Raw genomic sequence first — 20,801 nt, 5'->3', positions numbered from 1 at the left:
GTGAGTTGAAGGTATGATTAGGATTTTGCTAGATTGGGTGAGATTTACTGCTGGACTCACTCCCTGTGTGTTACTCCGGTCATATCCTCAACCTGTTTTAGTGAATATTCCTCTTAATTATTTCTGAACTGAGTAAATAACTTAATGGAAGCAGTTATTTACCGAATGAAATGGTGCTTCACTTTGCTCGCTTTACAAACCCTTCAGGACCTGCCTCCTCCCCAGTTCCCAAATGTCATTTTGTTTATATCACTCCAATCCACTCTCTGGCTCAGCCTCCATCGGCCTCTTCCCGACCTAAAACTGTCTAGCACTCACCACAGCGGCACTCGACATTTTCACTTTTCGGGTCAGCCCACGTTAACTCTCTTAACCAAGAAGTAAAAAACAGCTTCCCTGCTCCTCACTTACTCGGCCATTGGTCTGGAGGCTAAACTGGATTTAAACCATTGGATTCCTTCTTTGAAAAACACTTTGCCCTTCCACCCTGGCAGCGCGCCCTCACCTAGACCTTCCACTGTATCCAATGATCATTTTATTTCACCTTTATTTTTACAAATCAATTATTGATAAATGTGTTCAAAAACTATTCTGACCGAAATGCTGGATGCTGCAACAAAGCTGTCAATTTAATACTAGATCATGTCAAACTTGAGGTCTGTTTTAACTTGAGGTCTGGCCATTAATATCTCTGCATCCTTTTCTATCTCTTTCAGTTAACCTGGTGGCGATTCTGATCCTGTCCCGAGTAAAGTGCGGTCTCTCCAAATGTGTCACTCACTACCTGGTGGGAATGGCAGTGTCTGATCTGCTTGTCATTATCACAGATCCTATTTTGAGGTGGATTCCAAGTCTTTATTTCACAGATTCATTCCTGTTCATTACTCCCATCTGCAGGTCAATTTATTTCCTGATTTTTGCAACCACAATGATTTCTGTCTGGTTGACAGTCGCTTTCACATTTGATCGATTTGTAACCATTTGTTGTGAGAAGCTAAAGACGAAATATTGCACTGAGAAAACAGCAGCTGTGGTTATCGGAACAGTAAGTGTGCTGTGCGCTTTAGAAAGTCTTCCCTGGTACTTTACAATCGAACCTTTATATATAATTGATAATGTTCCCTGGTACTGTATCTCCCAGGAAATATTCAGTACTTCCCCCGCATGGAGCGCGTTTGCGTTGTTTCATCGCGTTTTAACTCCTTGTGTCCCGTTCTTTCTGATTTTGCTGCTCAATGCTCTGATTGTGAGACGTATTTTAGTGGCCAGTAGAGGCCGCAGGCAACTCCGGGGCCTCAGCAGTGGACAGAATCACAATGACTCAGAGATGGAGAATCGAAATAAATCTATTATTTTACTGTTTAGTATATCTGGCAGTTTTATACTGTTGTGGGTGACGCAGGTCGTATTTTACATCTATCAGCGAATTACAAAACAATATCCTTCCTCCACCAATGACCCTCTTTATATCACAGAATACACAGCAGGAATGCTGCAGCTTCTCAGTTCCTGCACCAACACGTGTATTTACGCAGTGAGCCAGACTAAATTCCGAGAAGAGCTGAAAAAGATCCTGAAATACCCACTTAATCTAATTGTTAAGTTAGTTAAATCATAGAAAAAGTGAATATTTCGTGTTTTAGCACTAAGATCCGCTCCAGACTCCACAATCTAAGCTCAATACAGGGTTATAAATTTTCTATTCACAGTCCAGAGCCCGAATATGATTGTACACTTGATTTTGTAATACTTTATGAAAAATTGGACCTACTGAGAGCGGTTATCTTTTCAGAAGGCACAAGAATGGTTTCTCAAAAATGACGGTGCTAAAGAGCACAGCTGACCATTAATTGAAGCAGCTCTCAATCAAAGGGGCTTCCGTTGGATTGATGACAGAGAGAGAAGGTAGTGTACTGATAATATTACTGAGCTACTAATCCAGAGGCCCATGTTAATTATTTGGGAATACAGGCATACCTCACTGCATTGCTGCTGGAGGAATTCAGATTCAATTAATTAATAAAAATCTGGAATTGAAAGGTGGTCTGAGTAATAGTGCCATGAAATAAAAAGCTTAATTGTCGAACAATATTCTTATGGAGGATGCGCCGGCATTGGTTAGCACCGCAGCCTCACAGCTCTAGCGGCCCGGGTTCAATTCTGGGTACTATCTGTGTGGAGTTTTCAAGTTCGCCCAGTGTCTGCGTGGGTTTTCTCCGGGTGCTCCGGTTTCCTCCCACAAGCCAAAAGACTTGCAGGTTGGGAGGTAAATTGGCCATTACGAATTGCCCCTAGTATAGGTAGGTGGTAGGGAAATATAGGTACAGGTGGGGATGTGGTAGGAATCTGGGATTAGTGTAGGATTAATATAAATGGTCTGCACAGACTCGGTGGGCCGAAGGGCCTGTTTCAGTGTTGTATCTCTAAACTAAATGCCTGGGTTACATGTAATTCAACTCACCCATGTTAACAGAGAGAGACAGAGGGAGTGATGGTGTGAGGGAGAGAGAGATGGAGAGAGAGACAAAAGGAGGGACAGAGTGAGATGTAGATACTGAAACGTGGAGAGCAAAAGAGAGATTGAAAGATATATAGAGAGACAGAGGGAGCTGGATATGTACATACATGACAAAGGGAGAGACAGAGGGAGGATGACACAAGTTGCAACGATCAGTAACAATCCCCATTCTCTGCCCAGTCATGTGTTCAGGTTTAGTGTGTATGTTTTAGGGGCGAGTGTTGCAAATGTCTTCTGCAAATGCCTATTGTTGCTAAATCAGTTGTTCCATTTTAAATCTAAGATGGACCTTATTGAATGCATTTCGGAAATTGAAACATTCTTCAGTCACTTTCTGTCCCTTGGGGTGTGTGTGTGTGTGTGTGTGTGTGTGTGTGTGTGTGTGTGTGTGTGTGTGTGTGTGTGTGTGTGTGTGTGTGTGTGTGTGTGTGTGTGTGTGTGTGTGTGTGTGTGTGTGTGTGTGTGTGTCAATGCCAGTCTCTCTCTCATCTCTCGGAACCTCAGTAAAACACCACATACTTCTGTTAGTCATTTGATGTTGGCTGCTTTTGGGGAGACCACAACTGCAGTGGGTGCCCCTCTTATGCAGGCTGGTCAGAAACCCATATCCCGCTATTTAATGGCATATTCTCTATGCTTTAAACACTTTAAATGATTAATTCATAACCAGGCTTATTACAAACACTGATCTTAGCGTCGAGAGAAGTTCGATTTTACCTCAGTGTTTTGAAAATCTCAATCCCTGATTCCACACCCAGCAAAGCATATTATATGGCGCGAGGCTGCAAATGTTGTTACACTCAGTATGCACAGTACCTTCATGTTGCAATAAGTTGTTATAATGTCTGTTCAAACAAGTGCCATCCCACACGGGCAAAATTTCACTGGGTCAACATTCTCAGCAAACACTAAAGCATTCCAGAAAGAGAGTCTCACAAATTTAACAAAAGTTTCATTTTCTGAGTCTCGCTAACCTGTTTTGATTTTCTGATGGGTGGCATTAGCTAGGTTTCGTGCTCTGACCTGACCCCACAATATCATGTGTGCGGGGCAAGATTACTGCCCACTGAGTCACAGCAGGTTCCAATGATCCCAGAAAGTTTCGTTTCTATGTGCGGCCAGATTTGTTTTTGTCCCATGCGTGGTCCCTTCAACGTTTCAAGGAATCTTTGCAGACGTGTGTATTTTTCTCATGGAGCAGGACCTGTGTGGTACCTTCCAGGCTGCCGCACACAGTTTTGTGAGAACACTGACCGACACTCTCCATCCCAATCTCTTCCTTTTTCTCCCTGGTTCTCTTAACTCATTTCAGTCCTTTCCTCTCTCTGTCATTCTCGCTCCATCTCTATCCCTGTCTTTCTCAGTTACTCTCTCCATCTGGATGGAGGAGGAGAAAGCGAGGCAGATATTGAAGATGCTTTCCTCTATATCTAACCCACACTGTCCCTGCCATGGGAGTGTTTGATAGAACAGAGAAGACAGAGATTTACTCTGCAGCTAATTCTGTTCCTAAATCTCTCCATCTCACTACCTCTCTTTCCTCTTTGAAGACGCTCCCTCAATCCAACCTCTCTGTCCAGGTTTTTGGTCGTCTAGGCTAATGGTTCCTGAGGTGGGTTGGTGCCATTATTTTAGTCATTCGTGGGATGTGCGTGTCGCTGGCAATGGCAGCATTGATTGCCCATCCCTAATTTCCCTTTGAGAGGTTGGGGGTGAGCCACTTTTTTGAACAAGTGCAGTCCATGTGGGTAGGAGCACCCACTGTGCTGTTATGAAGAGATTTCCAGGACTTTGACCCAGCGACAATGAAGGGACGGAGACATAGTTCCAAGTTAGGATGGTGTGCGACTTTAGTTGCTGTCTGCAGACAATATTTTCAGTGCACAGGCTCTATAAATGTTTAATTAATATTTTTAACATGGTTAATTGTTAAGTTTCTCCTATATTCTGTCTGTCTCTCCCCGTCTCCCCTTCTTCTTTCTACCCGTCTCTTTCTCCCTCTTTCTGCCCATCTCGCCCTCGAACTCTCTCCTTGTCTCTCTGATGAAGTCCAAGATCACATATATTTTGCTAATTACTCTCTTGAAATGTCCTGCAGAGTTGAAAGAAGACTGAAGGTGAGCCTCCAGGCCCCTCTGTACGTGTGCAGTCTTGAGAAATGTGCAATAGTAGATTCAAACTAATAACATGGTTTCACGAAAAGTAAATTGTGTATTTTGAGTATGTAACTGGGAGACCAGTTAAAGATCATCCAGTAGGTGTTTCAAACTTAGTTATCGAAAAGGCGCCACACAAAAGATTAAAATGAAAAATAAGTACACATGGAGTTAGGGGTACTATATTAGCATGGACGAAGAACTGGTTAATGAACAGGAATCAAACAATAGGGATAAACAGAACATTTTTAATTTGGCAGACTGGGACTCCTGGAGTGCTGCTCGGGCCTCATCTATTTGTTCTGAACATATTTGTTCTGAACCCTCACTGACTACCCCTGCCTCCCTCGGCCCCTCGGCCATTCTTTGTCACTTTATCTATCATCTTCTCTCTCTGAATGCCTGTCTAAATCCTCACTCAGAACCTCAATAACAAAACACAGTCACAACATTAGCCATTCATTCATTTAACGTTAGTTTACTAACATCCAACAGCCATTTTAGGTTTGTTCACGATGGCGCTGTTGTGTTCCCACAGGACGGGGACATTTATTTCCGAGACTGACTCCACACTAATGCATGGTTAATGCTTAAAAAAGTGATGGTCCAGACACATGGTGACGCTGGGACACACAGTAGTGGACAGGAGTGAATTATTTCTTGTACACAGCTGTACCATATGTGCACAGGAGCTGACTCTGTATTAAATTCAGTCACGGGATATGGGAATCACTGGAAAGAACGGCATTTATTGCCGAATTTCCCTTGGAAGGTGGTGATGAGCAGCTAGCCTTATCAAACCTCCTTGTTACCCCGCGAAAGAATCAATTAAGTTAGTCTGACACGATCTTCACTTAACAAATACACGCTGACTGTGCTTGTTTAATCTGCACCTTTTTAAGTGACGATTCATATTGTTCACCAGAATGTTTCCCAATACTTTGCCCTCCACTGAGTTTAGGCTGGGTGGCTTGTAATTACTCAGTCTATCCCTTGCTCATTTTAAAAATCAATTTGCAGTCTTCCAGGCCTCTGGCATCATGCCCGCAAGTAGAGAGGATTGGAAAAAGATGGTCACAGCCTTCGATATTTCCTCCCTTGCACCTCTTAACAGTCTGATGCAGTTCAATTATCAGCTTTCAAATATACAAGACCGTTTAACATTTCCTCTCTCACTGTTTATCCCATCCGAAATTTCAAACATCTCCTCCTTGACTACAATATCAGCATTGCGCCCTCTTTTGTGAAGACTGATGTAAAATATTCACGAAGAACTATGCCGACATCTTGCAGCTCCTCAGGTAAATAGAATGAGGAGAGGCATTATAAACTGGAGGATACAATTTTAAAGGAGGTGACGTGGCAAAGAGATCTGGGGGACACGTGCAAACATCATCGAAGGTGGCAAGGAAGGTTGGTGAAAGTGGTTCAAAAGTCATATGGATCATGGGTTTATAAATAGAGTGAGGCGTGGAGTAAAAAAGCAAGCAGATTGTGATGAGCCGCTGTAAAACACTGGGTCGGCCTCAACTGGAGTTCTGTGTCCAATTCTAGGAACCACAAGTTGGGATGAATGTGAAGACTGCAGAGAGTGTGCAGAAAAGATTGACGAGAATGTTTTCATAAATCGAGGATTTCAGTTAAGTGTTTAGATAGAGATGCTGGGTTTGTTTTCCTCAGAGAAGAGGTTAAGGAGTTTTCATTGAGGAGTCATCCTTCTTAGCTGAAACGATTCCATGATATGAGAAAAAAGTTGTACATCTATTATTCCCGCCAAAGTGAACACACAGACTTTTCTCCACAGTATATTCCATCAGCAACTTTCTTGCCCACTCAGTGAAACTGCCCATATCCTATCTGTGGACTCCTCACAGCTTACTGTACCACCCGAATTTGCGTTATCAGCTAGCTGGATACATTACTCTCCATCCCTTCATCCAACAATCAATTAGCCCCACGATTGTCTTCATCTGTTTAAGATCAACAACGTTTTTCAGTTATTACTGCACTATATCCTGCCTCTGTTCTTAAACACTAGACCCTACCTCCGCTGGTACTGCACCAGACTACATCTTGGCTTGTTCCACTGCGCCAGGTATTTGCTAATGCTGCGTTTCACCCTGTCTCAGTTTACACTGCACATGACCATTTCTCTGTTTATAATACAATAGGGCCTGTCTCTACTCTATATCTAACCCCATGCTGCCTCTGCCCTGGGAGTGTGAGATTAGACAGTGCAGCTGGGAATTTACTCTGTGGCTGACACGGCACTGTGCTTGGCTTGGGAGCGTTTAACGGGACTGTGTAGATGGAGGTTCACTGTGTATCCCTGGAATTTGGGAGGTTAAGGAGTGATTTAATCAACGTTTTCAAGTTAATAATGGAAACTGATAGGGTAAACGGAGAGAAACCATTCCCATAGAATGTGGAGTCTAGGAAATGGAGGCATCGTCTAAAAATTGAAACATATTCTAAATGCTTTTCAGGAGTGAAATGGAGAAACACTTCGACATACCAGGTGTAGTATCAGTTTGAATCTCTCTTCCACAAACGGCAATTGATGCTGTGCCACATGTTTACATTTACATTAAATCTAATGTTGTTGAAAAATATCATTAACAACTGACAAACATTAGAGGCAGAGCGAAGGGGAGACAGAGTGCGAGGGGAACTTGACAGAACCTCAGTAACAATCCCCATTGTTTGCCCAGAACTGCGTTGGGGGCTGAGTGTAAGTGTTTTTAGGGGCGAGTGTTGGATCAGTGTTTGATACTTTCAAAATGTAGTGACATTTCCAGCAAGGGCAAGAGCTAAAGGTTCAAAATTAACGAATAAATGGCTGGTATGTCCTGGGAGAGACAGAGAGGGATAGAGAGATGACAAGACTGGGAGTGGGTGAGATGGTGTGAGAGAGATACAAGCAGTCATGTAAAGAGGCAGAGACAGGGAGAGAAGAAGAGACATGGAAAGAGGGAGAGGTAGAGACAGACAGAGATAGAGACAGACAGGGAGAGGGGGAGACAATGGCAGAGGGAGAAGAAACGACAGAGAGAGAGGGAGAGTCAGAGACAGACGGAGAGAGGGAGAGATATAGACAGTGATCAGGAAAGACAGTGAGAGACACAGAGATAGTGGAGAGACAGAGACAATCGAGAGACAGAGGGACGGGTTGTGTTCAAATAAATGGAGAAGGAAATGAAGTTCTGTGTAACTCTCATTCTTTGAATATCGTCAGGGGCCCCTGGGGTTAAATTACGCAATAGTGAATCTGGGCACAAATAGACACACACACACATCACATGCAAACACACACACACTTTACAAGTCACACCACCTTTCACACATGCAAGTGAGAAAGCCTAACTTCACTGGTAAATGCACGTGTCTTGATTCTTACAGTTCCATGTGCCATAAGATTGACCTTATCGCCAACCTTGTAAATAAAGCCCAAGCCTTTTGCTCAACATGCAAGCTTGATGCTGAAAGAGGTTGAATCAAAGGCATCCTGCGTGACAATGGCTACCCTGATCAAATCATTTGTCGCTGTATAACGCATAAACTTAAAAACGGGCCTAAGGCCCTCATTTTCTGCCCTAAAATGTGCACAGCCTACCTCGGATTCGCCTGGAATGGTAATGTATCCCAACAATTTGAGCAAGAGGTGAAGCTAGCAGTTTCACGCTGCTACTATGCATCAGCAACTCGTGTGATATTCACAACTGACAGGATGCTGCTGTGAAGCCAAAAAAGACATTCTGCCAATCACACAATGAGTAATGTGATATATGACTTTCAATGCCAGTGTGATGCTCAATACACAGGCCGTACATCCCAAGTAATGGCAGATCGTATTACACAACATGTCCCTTCTGCTATTCGCAATGGGTAAGGTACAGGACATATCCAAACAACCCGTGCTTGCAAAACTCAAAACACGATGTCCGACTTCAGATGTGATTCCATGATTGGGTAGCACTTGTTGAATTATTCTCAGTGTGATAGGAATTATGCTGACAATTCAAGATTGTCAGTCAGGCCGCAGCGTGGCATATTTAAGCGTACTGGAAGCTGCACATAATAAATCACAGATCCTTGTGCTATTCAGACTGAAGGAACATGTGCACATATTGTGCCTGTTTCAAAATAAGTGACAGCCATTCTCTGGTTCATTCCTCAGGGCTACGCCTTGACCAATCATAGGCAAGCTGGCTGATTTAAATTTCAAAGAAAGCTTGGCAGTTGACTGTCAATCACCATAAACTTGTGCATTCTCCATGACAGCACCTCTATCAATCAGAGTCGACTAGCGAACCAATCAACAGTCTCTTCCCATACTGTATTAATTTGTTGGTTTCCCTTACAATGGTATTCTCGCGATTGGTCCTGAAGAGTGCAAGAAGAAAATGGTTGACAAAATGTCTGCATTTTCAGCAATGCTCTATTTCTGTGCTACCAACCGTTTATTATTAAATGATTCACAGGTACAGATGTGATCCAGTTTGCATTGTTATTAAATGCGTCACGTTTACCAGATTAGGTCCAGTTTGCCTTATTAGCAAATCGTTCACAAATACTAGATGTGCTTCAGTGTGCATTATTATTAAATGCTTCCCATTTACTAGATGAGGTCCAATCTTTATGAAATTTTTCACTATTACTAGATGTGCTTCAGTCTGCATGATTATTAAATGGTTCACATTTACCAGATGACGTCCGGTTTGCATTATTATTAAGTGCTTCATGTTTATCTTATGAGGACAAGAGTGAATTATTATACTGACTAAGCAGGTACCAAGTATGATCCAATATGCATGATCATGAAAATCTTCACATTTGCCGTACACAGCTCTGTGTGAAATGGGAAATGTTGGCTTTGTGGTAATGTAAATTAGTTAATTATCCAGAACCCAGGCTAATACCCTGGGATCACCGAGTCAAATATCATCATAGTTGCTGGTGAAACTTAGATTCAATTAACTACCAAAAATTTGGAATTGAAAGCTCGCCTCACAATGTTGCTGTGAAACTACCCTTACTTGTTCCGGCATACATGTGAGTCCAGACCCACTGCAATGTGGTTGACTGTTAATTGTCCTCTGAAATGGCGTAGCAAGTCAGTCAGTTGTCAAGGGAAATTAGGCATAGGCGACAAATGCTGGCCTCGACAGTGATGCCCACATTCCATGAAAGAATTAAAAAAGTCTTAACAATTCACATTTCCCAGGTATGCTCCAGTTTGCATTCTTATTGAACACAATGTGCACTATTGTATAAATGCTCATATTTACCACGTATGGTCTATTGTGCTTTATTATTAAATGCTTCATATTTCCAAGATATCGTCCAGTGTGCATTATTAAACATTGGACATTTACCAGATGTCGCACAGTGTACATTATTATTAAATCATTTACTTAACCAGATTTGGTACTGTGTGCAATATTATTTAATGCTTCACATGTACCTGATGTGGTCAAGTGTGCATTGATATTAAAAGTTTCACATTTATCAGAAGTAATCTAGTGACCATTACTTTTACATGCTTCAAATTTACAAGATGTGGTCCAATTTGCATTATTACTGATTGCTTCACATTCACCAGATTACGTCAAGTCTGCATTATTTAATGCCTCACACTTACCAGATGTGGTCCACTGTGCATTAATATTAAATGATTCACATTTACCCGATGTGGTCAATCTGCATTATGATTAAATGCTTCACATTTACCGGATGTTGTAAAATGTGCATTATTATTCAATTATATAATGTGTTACGTTTACCAGATGTGATGCAATGTGCATTATTTTTAAATGCTTCACATTTACCAGATTTGGCAACGTGCAGATTATCATTACATGCTTCCATTTTTACCAGATGTGGCCAGTGCGTATTCTAATTCAATAAATCATATTTCCCAGATGTGTCCAGTGTACATTATCATTAAATGCTTCACATTTACCAAATGTAGTCACGTTTGCTTTGGCATTAAATGCCTCACACTTACAAGATGTGGAACAGTGAGCAATATTTTTTATTGACTCGCATAAACCAGATGTGGTCAGTGTACACCATTATTAAATGCTTCATTTTTAGCAGATGCGATCGAGTGATGAATATTATTAAATGATTCACGTTTACGAGATGTGGTCCAGTGCAAAGTATTATAAATTATGTACTTCACCAGAATTGGTTCAGTGTGCAATAAAATCAAATGCTTCACATTCACCTGATTTGGTACACTGTGCAATATTATCAAATGCTTCACATTCACCTGATGTGGTCCAGTGTGCATTATTATTCCATGCTTCACATTTACAAAATGCGGTCCAGTTTGCAGTTTTATTGAGGATTAAACACTTACCACACATGACGCAATATGCATTATCATTAAACTTTTCGCATCTTCCACAGTTAGGTCTGTGTGCAATGCAAGGTGGTGGTGTAGTGCTGATGTGACTAAGTTATTTATCTCGAGACGCAGTTGGATTCTCTGCGGCTATGGTTTCAAATGCCACCAGAGCAGTTGGTGGATTTTTAGTTTCAGTTAATTCATAAGAATCCAGAATTGAAAGCGAGCTTCAATGCTGCAGCCATGAAACTTTATTTGATGATGTAATCACCCATCTTGTGCACTAATGTCCTTTTGGGAAGAAATTCTGCAGTCCTTAACTGGTCTGTCCGACTGTGAGTCCGGAGCCACAGCAATGTGTTTGGCTCTTAACTACCCTCTGAAGAGGCCCATCCAGCCACCCAGTTGTCAAAGAGCTATTAAGGATGGGCAGAAAATGCTGTCCTTTCCAGCGATGCCCACACCCCATGAAATACTTAAAATTACTGAACAATTCAGATTTTCCACGTGTGTTCCAATTTCCATTATTTTTGAACAGTTGATATTTAAAACGTATGGATTATTTACCAGTGTGCATTATTTACAATTATCAAATTTTGATCCATTTGAATTATTATTAAATGATTCACATATACCAGATATGGCACAGAGTGTATGTATTATAATATTTTTTCATAATAACTAAATGTGGTCCAGTGTGCCTTATTATTAAATGGTTCACATTTATTAGAAGTGATGCAGTGTGCATATCACTAAAGTTATCAGGTTTACGAGAGGTAGTCCAGTCTGCATTACGAATATATTCATCATATTAATCACATGTGGTCCCGTGTGCAGATTATTCAATGTTTCACATTTACCAGGTATGTCCCAGACTGTATTATTATTAAATGTTTTGTAACAATTAGCTGAGGTCCAGTGTGCAATATTATTAAATGTTTCACATTTACTAGATGTCGGGCTGTCTGTATGCTAATTTATTCAACACATTTACCATGTATGGTCCAATGTGCATTGTTATTAAATGGTTCACATTTACCACTTGTGGTGCTGTGTGCATTATTATTAAATGGTTCACATTTGCCAGGTAAGTCCCAGAGTGTATTATTATTAAATGTTTTGTAACAATTAGCTGTGATCCTGTGTGCAATATTATTAAATGTTTCACATTTACTAGATGTCGTGCTGTCTATATTACTAATATATTCATCACATTTACCACTCGTGGTTCTGTGTGCATTATTATTAAATGCAGACAGAAATGAAAATTGAAGACAGAAAATTCAGAAATGAAAATGGAAGGCAGCAAATTACTGGATGAGTCTGGAAGACAGAGCAAACGACAGTTAGACAATAATAAAAGAGTTTGGCAGTGCTCAAGTGTATCTATTTCAATACAGGTGGTATCGAAAATAAAGCAGATGAGCTGAGGGCACAGATAGACACGTGGCAGTATGATATCATAGGTATTATAGAAGCATGGCTTAAGGAGGGACAGGAATGGCAGCTCAACGTTCCTGGTTGCAGGGATTTCAGATGCACAGGGAGGAGGATAGGCAAGGAGGGAGAGTGGCAATTTTGGTCATGAAAACTATTGAGCTGCGAAGAGGGATAATATTTTGGAAAGTTCATCAAATCAAGCCATATGGATTTAGCTAAGGAACAAAAAATGTGCAATCCCACTGCTGGGAGTGTACTATAGTCATCCCAAACAGTCAGCTGGAGATAGAAGAGCAGCTTTGTCGGAAATCTCTGAGAAGTGCAAGAGCAATAGGGCATTAATAGTAGGGGACAATAACTGCACCAATATTAACTGGGATAGTTTTAGTGTGAAAGGAATTGAGCGAGCAGAATTATTGAGGTGCATTCAGAAGAAACTTTTTGCGCAATTTGCAGCAAGTCCAGAAAGAGAGAGAGCAGTTTTAGACTTAGTTTTAGGAAATGAAGATGGGCAGGTGGAAAGCGTGGCAGTGGGAGAGCATTTTGGTGGTAATGATCACAATTCAGTCACTTTTAACCGAACTGTGGAAAAGGACAGCGACAGAACAGGAGTTAGAGTTCTCAGTTGGGGCAAGGCCAATTTTACTAAACTGAGAAGTGATTTAGCGAAAGTGGTTTGGAAACAGCTACGTGAAGGTAAATCAGTGTCAGAACAGTGGGAGGCATTCAAAGGGGAGATTCAAGGGGTTCAGCGTAAACCTGTCCCCACGAATAAAAAGGGTGAGACGGCCAAACCTTCCCGCCCACCGCCCCCCCCCCCCCCCACACACCCCATGGATGTCAAGGAGCCCAGAGCTAAGGTGGAAAAGAAAAGCTTATGTCCGACGCCGAGAACTCAAAACTACAGAAAGGCGAGGGGAGTATAGAAAGTGTAGAGATTAAATCAAAATGGAAATAAGGAAAGCAAAGAATGTGCATGAAAGAATATTGGCAAGCAGATTAAGATCAACCCAAATATGTTTTATCGATACATGAAGCGGAAGAAGATAATGAAGGAGAGAATAGGGCCCACAAAAGACCAAAAAGATAACCTAAGTGCAGGAGCAGAAGATAGTGGTATGGTTATTAATATATACGTTGCGTCTCTCTTCACAAAAGAGGGGGACGATGCAGGTATTGTAGTTAAGGAGGAGTAGTGTGAATTATTGGATGTGATAAACATAGGGAGAGAGGAAGTATTAATGGGATTAGTATCCTTGAAAGTTGATGAATCATCAGGGCCGGATGAAATGTAGCCCAGGCTGTTAAAAGAAGCAAGATAGGAAATAGTGATGGTCTGACCATCATTCCCCAGTCCTCACTGGATACAGTTGTGGTGCCGGAGGATTGGATATTTGCTAACGTTGTACCTCTGTTTAAAAATGGAGCGAATAATTACAGGCCAGTAATTCTAATCTCAATAGTGGTCAAATTACTGGCATCTATTGTGAGAAACAGGATCAACTTTCATTAGAAAGGCATAGGATAATCAAGGATAGTCAGCATGGATTTGTTAAGGGAAGATCTTGTTTCAACAAATTGATCGAAATTTTTGAAGATGTCACAAGAAAAGTAGATGAGGTTAGTGCAGTTCATGTGGTCTACACGGATTTTCGGCAAGGCTTTAGACAAGGTCCCACATGGCAGACTGGTTAAAAAAGTAAAATCCCATGGAATGCAGGGAAATGCAGCAATGTGGATACAAATTTGGCTCAGTGGCAGGAAACAAATGTTAATTGTTGACGGCTGTTTTAACGACTGGAGGGCTGTTTCCAGTTCCAGCGCCGTTCTGCAGGACTCTGTTCAGGGTCCCATGCTTTTGTGGTGTATATAAACGATTTGGACGTACATGTAGGGGGCATGATCAAAACGTTTGCGGACGACACAATGGTTGGGAGATATCGAGAAGAACATCTGTAGGCTGCAGGAAGATATTGATGGTCTGGTCAGATGGGTTAGAAAAAATTCAACTTGGAGAAGTGTGAGGTGATGCATTTGGGGAGGTCAAACAAGGCAAAGGAATACACAATGAATGAGAAAATACTGACAGGTGTAGAGGAAGTCAATGTCCACAGACCTTTGAAGGTCGCTGAACAGGTCGATAAGCTGGTTACGAAGGCATATGGAATCCTTTCCTTTGTTAGACGAGGTATAGAATACAAGAGCAGCAAGGTTTTTCTGGAACTGTCTGACTCATTGGTTAGGCCACGCCTTTAGTATTGTGTGCAATTCTGGTCTCCTCATTACAGGAAGGTTGTAATTGCACTGGAGAGGGTACAGAGGAGGTTTTCGAGGATGTTGCCAGGACTTGAAAAATGCAACTATGTGGAAATATTGGATGGGCTGGGGTTGTTCTCCTTGAAGCAGAGCAGTCTGAGGGGAGATCTGATGAAATTTAGATCTGATGAAATTTGCAAAATTGTGTGGGCCTGGATAGATTGGAGGAGAAGGATTTATTCACCTGAGCAGAAAGGCCAGTGACTAGCAGGCATCGGTTTAACGTGATTGGTACACAAATTAGTGGGGCGATGAGGGAAACCCTTTTTCACCCAGAGGGTGGTGTTTGTCTGGATCTCATTGCCTGAAAGGATAGTTGAGGCAGATCCACTCAACATATTCAAAAGGAGTCCGGATATTCATCTCAAGTGCCATAATCTGCAGGGCTACGGACCGCGTACTGGAAGGTGGGATTAGAATAGGTGGATATTTTTCCCTAACACAGACATGATGTACCAAGTTGCCTCTTTCTGTCCTTGAACTTTACATGATTCTATGATTCACATATAACAGATATGATCCAGTATGCATTATTGCTCATGGTTTCATATTTAACCGATGTGGTCCAGTGTACATTACATTTGTACACTTGACATTTACAAGATCTGGTTGAATCCAGATTATTATTACCTGCTCTAAAGTGACCAGATGAATTTCCATTCTTTTTATTCCTTTTTTTCTGAATTAGACATTTTTGTTGTATTTGCCTTACCTGTCTTCTTTCTTTCTATTTTATATCAAGTGTGGGGGCAGACCCAATGCAGCTGCACTCTGCTTCTGAGCTGGTTCATTGGCCAGCTCTCACTCTCAAGAGAGTCAGCCTGTTTCCTCCCATCACCTGCTATCGTGGTGTTACGGAATATATATGAAAATGAGGTGTTATAGTCTGGATTGCAATTCACACAGCTTGGTGCAGCATTCTGATCAATTGTTTGCTTTGTTCCCAATCTCCGATTCAGTGTAAACAGATGTTTCATCCCATTCTTCAACTCTTCCGTGAACGTTCCCGGTGTCAGTCCACAGATACATGTGTTGTTACAACAGCTGACAAGCTGCAGCAGGCATCCCGTTTGCTTAGTGATGTATGTTGGGTTACTGTCGTATTGTTTGTATAATTGTGGTCCCCCACACACACCACCTCAGGCAATGCGCAACAGATGCCACCCAGTGAATAGCGGAATTGCCAGACATAGTAAAGAGCAAGATCATTGATCTCTTCCAGTTCTTGCTGTCTGGATCATTTTAGTCATCCATGCTGCGTAGCAGTGCCCTGCCGGAATATATTGGACGTAGGAATATGTTGGACAGTGAGCGCATTGAACAACAGGATGAAAAGGTTCGGCTGTAAATGCGTTAAAATTCTGTCAAACCACCCATCCGCCACGGATAAATATGCCTCTGATCTCTCGCTCTCTGACGCCGAAGGTTCTGTACTCAGCAAAGTACTCCGTTTTATCCCCTTACGCCCCACCTCAATGAATCTCGCACTCGACATAACGTTGAGCTGATCTTCCATCGCCTGCACCTCGGAGCTCACTTCTTTGACCAGGAGAACCCCCAGCCCGCCCCCAACCGATCAGCAGACCCATTCACCCACCTCCAGCATTCTCCCTCTACTTGGACCCCTCCCCCAACCTCTTACCCGCTCTTGATCTTTTCATTGAAATCTGTTGGCGAGGCATTGGTCATCTCAATTTCTCTGCCCCCCTGACTCACTCTAACCTGTCCTCCTCTGAACTTGAGACATTCCGTTCTCTCAGGTCTAACCTCGACATTTTCATCAAACCTGCAAGCAAGGGTGGTGCTGTTATTGTATGACATACCGACATCTGCCTTGTTGAGGCTCAGCGCCAACTTGCAGATGCTTCTACCTACCTCCACTGAACCATGACCCCATCACCGAACATCAAGCGACTGTCCACAAGACAATCACTGACATCTTCCAACCTCATCATCCCGCAATCCTGGACAGCCCACTTCTACCTCCTTCCCAAAATCCACAAGCAGGACATCCCTAGCAGAACCATTGTGTCAGGTTGCTCCTGCCCCAATGAACTGATTTCTTCCTATCTTACCTCTATCCATTCTCCACTGGTCCCGACTCTTCTGACCTACATCTGAGACTCTTCTGAGGCCATATGTCATTTTTACAATTTCCAGTATCCTGGCCCCAACCGCCCCCTTTTCACTATGGACGTTCAATCTCTCTACACCTCCACCCCCACCAGGGCGATTTGAGGACTCTCCGTTTCTTCCTTGAATAGAGGCCCAACCAATCCCTATCCACCACCACCCTCCTCTGCCTGACTGAATTAGCTTTCACATCGAACAACTTCTCCTTCAACTCCACTCACTTCTTTCAAGTAAAAGGTGTTGCTGTGGGGAACCGCATGGATCCTAGTTATGCCTGCCTTTTAGTGGGATATGTCGAACATATGTTGTTCCAGTCCAACTCAGGCTCCCTCTCTCAAGTATTTTTCCGGTACTTTGATGACTGTATCGGTGCCGTTTCCTGCTCCCTCCCCGAACTGGATAACTTTATCAACCTTGCTTCTCTCAGTTTTACATGGTCCATCTCTGACACTTCCCTTCCTCGACTTCTCTATCTCTATCTCTGGAGATAGGCTGTCCACTAGTGTACGTTAGAAGCCCACCGACACCCACAGCTACTTCGACTACACTTCTTCACACCCTGCCTCCTGTAAGGATTCTATTTCATTTTCCCAGTTTTTCCATCTCCGACGCATCTGCTCTGATGATGCTACCTTCCATATCAGCGCTTCTGATATGTCTTCCTTTTTCCTCAACCGAGGATTACCTCCCCACAACTGTGTTTGACAGGGTCCTCAACAGTGTCTGGTCCATTTCCCGTACCCTACCCTCGCCCCTTCCCCATCCTTCCAGAACTGCGACAGTGTTCCCCTTGTCCTCAGTTTCCACCCATCAGCCACCATATCCAAAGGATCATCCTCTGCCATTTCTGCCACCTCCGATGTGATACCACTGCCAAACGCATCTTCCCCTCCCTTCACCTTTCAGCATTCTGAAGTGATCGCTCTCTCTCTCTCTGCGATAGCCTGGTCCACTCCTCCATTACCCCCATCACCTCGTCCCATTCTCATGGCACTTTCCTGTGCAATCGCAGGAGGTATAATACCTGCCATTTTTCCGACTCTCTCCTCACTATCCCAGGCCGCAAATACTCCTTTCAGCTGAAGCAGCGATTTATTTGTACTTCTGTCCACGTAGTATACTGTTTTCGCTGCTCACAATGTGGTCTCCTCTACATTAAGGAAGCCAAACGCAGACTGGATGAACGCTTTGTGGAACACCTCCACTCAGTCCGAAAGCATGACCCCGGGTTTCCAGTTGCTTGTCATTGCAAAACACACCACTGCTCTCATGCTCACATCTCTGTCTTGGGATTGCTGCAGTGTTCCAGTGAGCATCAACGCAAGCTCGAGGAACAGCATCTCATTTACCGATTAGGCACACGACAGCCTGTTGGACTGAACATTGAGTTAAATAATTTCAGAGCATGACGGGCCCCCATTTTACTTTTTATTTAGTTTTTTTTTCTTCACTCTTTTAAAAATCTTTTTTGTGTTTATATTATTTTATTTGATCTTAGTTTGTTCAGTTTGCCTACCTACTGTTTTTTTAATATTTGTGCTTGTGGCTGTTTAGTTTTCAGTCCATGAACACCCTACCTTTTAACACACCATTAACATATTTTTTGCCTTTGCTCCGTGACCTCTGGTCAGTTATTCTCTGTGACCTCGTCCTATCTACACCTTCTCTTTTGTTACCTTTTGCCCCACCCCCCCTTGACTTGCTTAAAACCTTTCACATTTCTAATATCTGCTAATTCTGAAGAAGGGTCACTGACTTGAACGGTTAACTCTGCTTCTCTTTCTGCAGATGCTGTCAAACCTGTTGAGTATTTCCATCATTTCTTGTTTTTATTGCTGCAATTTTTTGACAAGTTTCATGGCGCCTATGGAACTGATGAAAAAGACATTTATCAGCAAGTAAGTACTGTTAATTCACTTCAGTTTGATTTCAATGAATGCCACCATTAGGTGCACCATGTCGTGGCCACCAAATAATGAGTGCCATATTTGGTGAGACGGCACTTCCCTCTGGACAGGATCACAATCGTCAGCAAGTTCACTCTAAGAGAGAGAAAGAGCAAATTAACAATAAACCAAACCAGGAAACAGCCGTAGTCCCTGCTGCTTGGCACGAATTCCAGGCTTGATGTTGTCTTTGCTAATTGTATCTAGTTCCGTACACAAAACTCATCTGATGTTGCAATGAGGGCCGTTCAAATGTACAAATCACCGTTAATGAATTGCATTTTACAGAAATTGAGTTAAGGAAAAAAAGGAATTGAGGAAAAAAACGAAGAATGTGGAAAATTCTGATAGAACAACGTTAAAGGGAGCTACACCAGTGAAATATTACATTAAGGAGGCAGAGAACAACGCAAGAGTAATGTGAAAATCCATATGGCTGCCACTGTTCTCAACCCGTTCCATTCTTACCGATCTAATCACAGCCTGAGAATTGCCTGCAGTGGTTTCTCTTCCTGCTCCAACACTTTTACCTCTGGTGTCCCCCATGGATCTATATTTTACCCACTTATATTTCTCATTTGCATGCTGCGCCTCAAAGACATCATCCAAAGTACAGCATCAACTTCCACATTTCTGTCGACTACACCCGGCTCTACATTACCAAATTCATCTCTCTCAACTCCTCGACAGCCTCTAATTTCTCAGACTGCTTGTCTGAGCATCCATGATGAAGAGACATTTCCTCCAGTCACAGATTGGGAAGAGTGACCGTTGTGTTTTTCCCTTGGCACAAATATCGTCCCCTGGCTATCAAATCCAACCCCCTCCCTGGCAACTGTCTGAGTTGAACAACACTGTGCGCAGCATCAATGTCATATTTGACCTTGAGATGAGGATCAGAGCACAGAACCGCACCATCATTAAGACCACCGATTTCAACTTCTGTCCGTTACTCAACTCGGCCCCTTGATCAACTCATCTGCTGCTGCAATCTTCATCCATGCCATTGTTACCTGCAGACTTGAATATTCCAATGCACACCTGAATGGCTTCCCACATTCTTCCTTCCATAAACTTGAATCATCCAAATCTCTGCGGCCTTTGTCTTAACTGATACCAAGTCCCGTTCTCCGATCACCGTGGTGATCGCTGGCCTACATTGGCTCCCTGACCAGCAACGCCTCGATGATAAAAATGCCATCCTTGTTTTACATTCCTTCGATTTTCTCGCCGCCTCTCTAACTCGGTAACCTCCTGCAGCTCTAACATCTTCCAAGATATACTAACTTGATTGAATTTTTTGAGGAAGTGACGAAGATGATTGAAGAAGGAAGGGGAGTGGATGTTGTCCATATGGACTTCAGTAAAGCTTTTCACAAGGTCCCGCATGGCAGACTGGTGCAAAATATGAAGTCACACGGGATCAGAGGTGAGCTGGCAAGTTGGATACAGAACTGGCTCGGTCATAGAAGACAGAGGGTAGCAATGGAATGGTACTTTTCTGAATGAAGTGCAGTGACTAGTGGTGTTCCACAGGGATCAGTGCTGCGACCTTTGCTGTTTGTAGTATATATAAATGATTTGGAGGAAAATGTAGCTGGTCTGATTGGTCAGTTTGCGGACGACACAAATGTTGGTGGAGTTGCGGATAGTGATGAGGATTGTCAGACGATACAGCAGGATATAGATCGGTTGGAAACTTGGACAGAGAAATGGCAGATGGAGTTTAATCCGGACAAATGCGAGGTAATGCATTTTGGAAGATCAAATACAGGTGGGAAATATACAGTAAATGGCAGAACCCTTCGGAGTATTGACAGGCAGAGGGACCTGGGTGTACATGTCCACAGGTCACTGAAAGTGGCAACACATGTGGATAAGTTAGTCAAGAAGGCAGACGGCATGCTTGCCTTCATCGGTCGGGGCATAGAGTATAAAAA

This window comes from Heterodontus francisci, unplaced genomic scaffold (genome assembly GCF_036365525.1).
Source record: "Heterodontus francisci isolate sHetFra1 unplaced genomic scaffold, sHetFra1.hap1 HAP1_SCAFFOLD_93, whole genome shotgun sequence".
NCBI lineage: Eukaryota > Metazoa > Chordata > Chondrichthyes > Heterodontiformes > Heterodontidae > Heterodontus > Heterodontus francisci.
Note: the sequence above shows the minus strand (reverse complement) of the source record.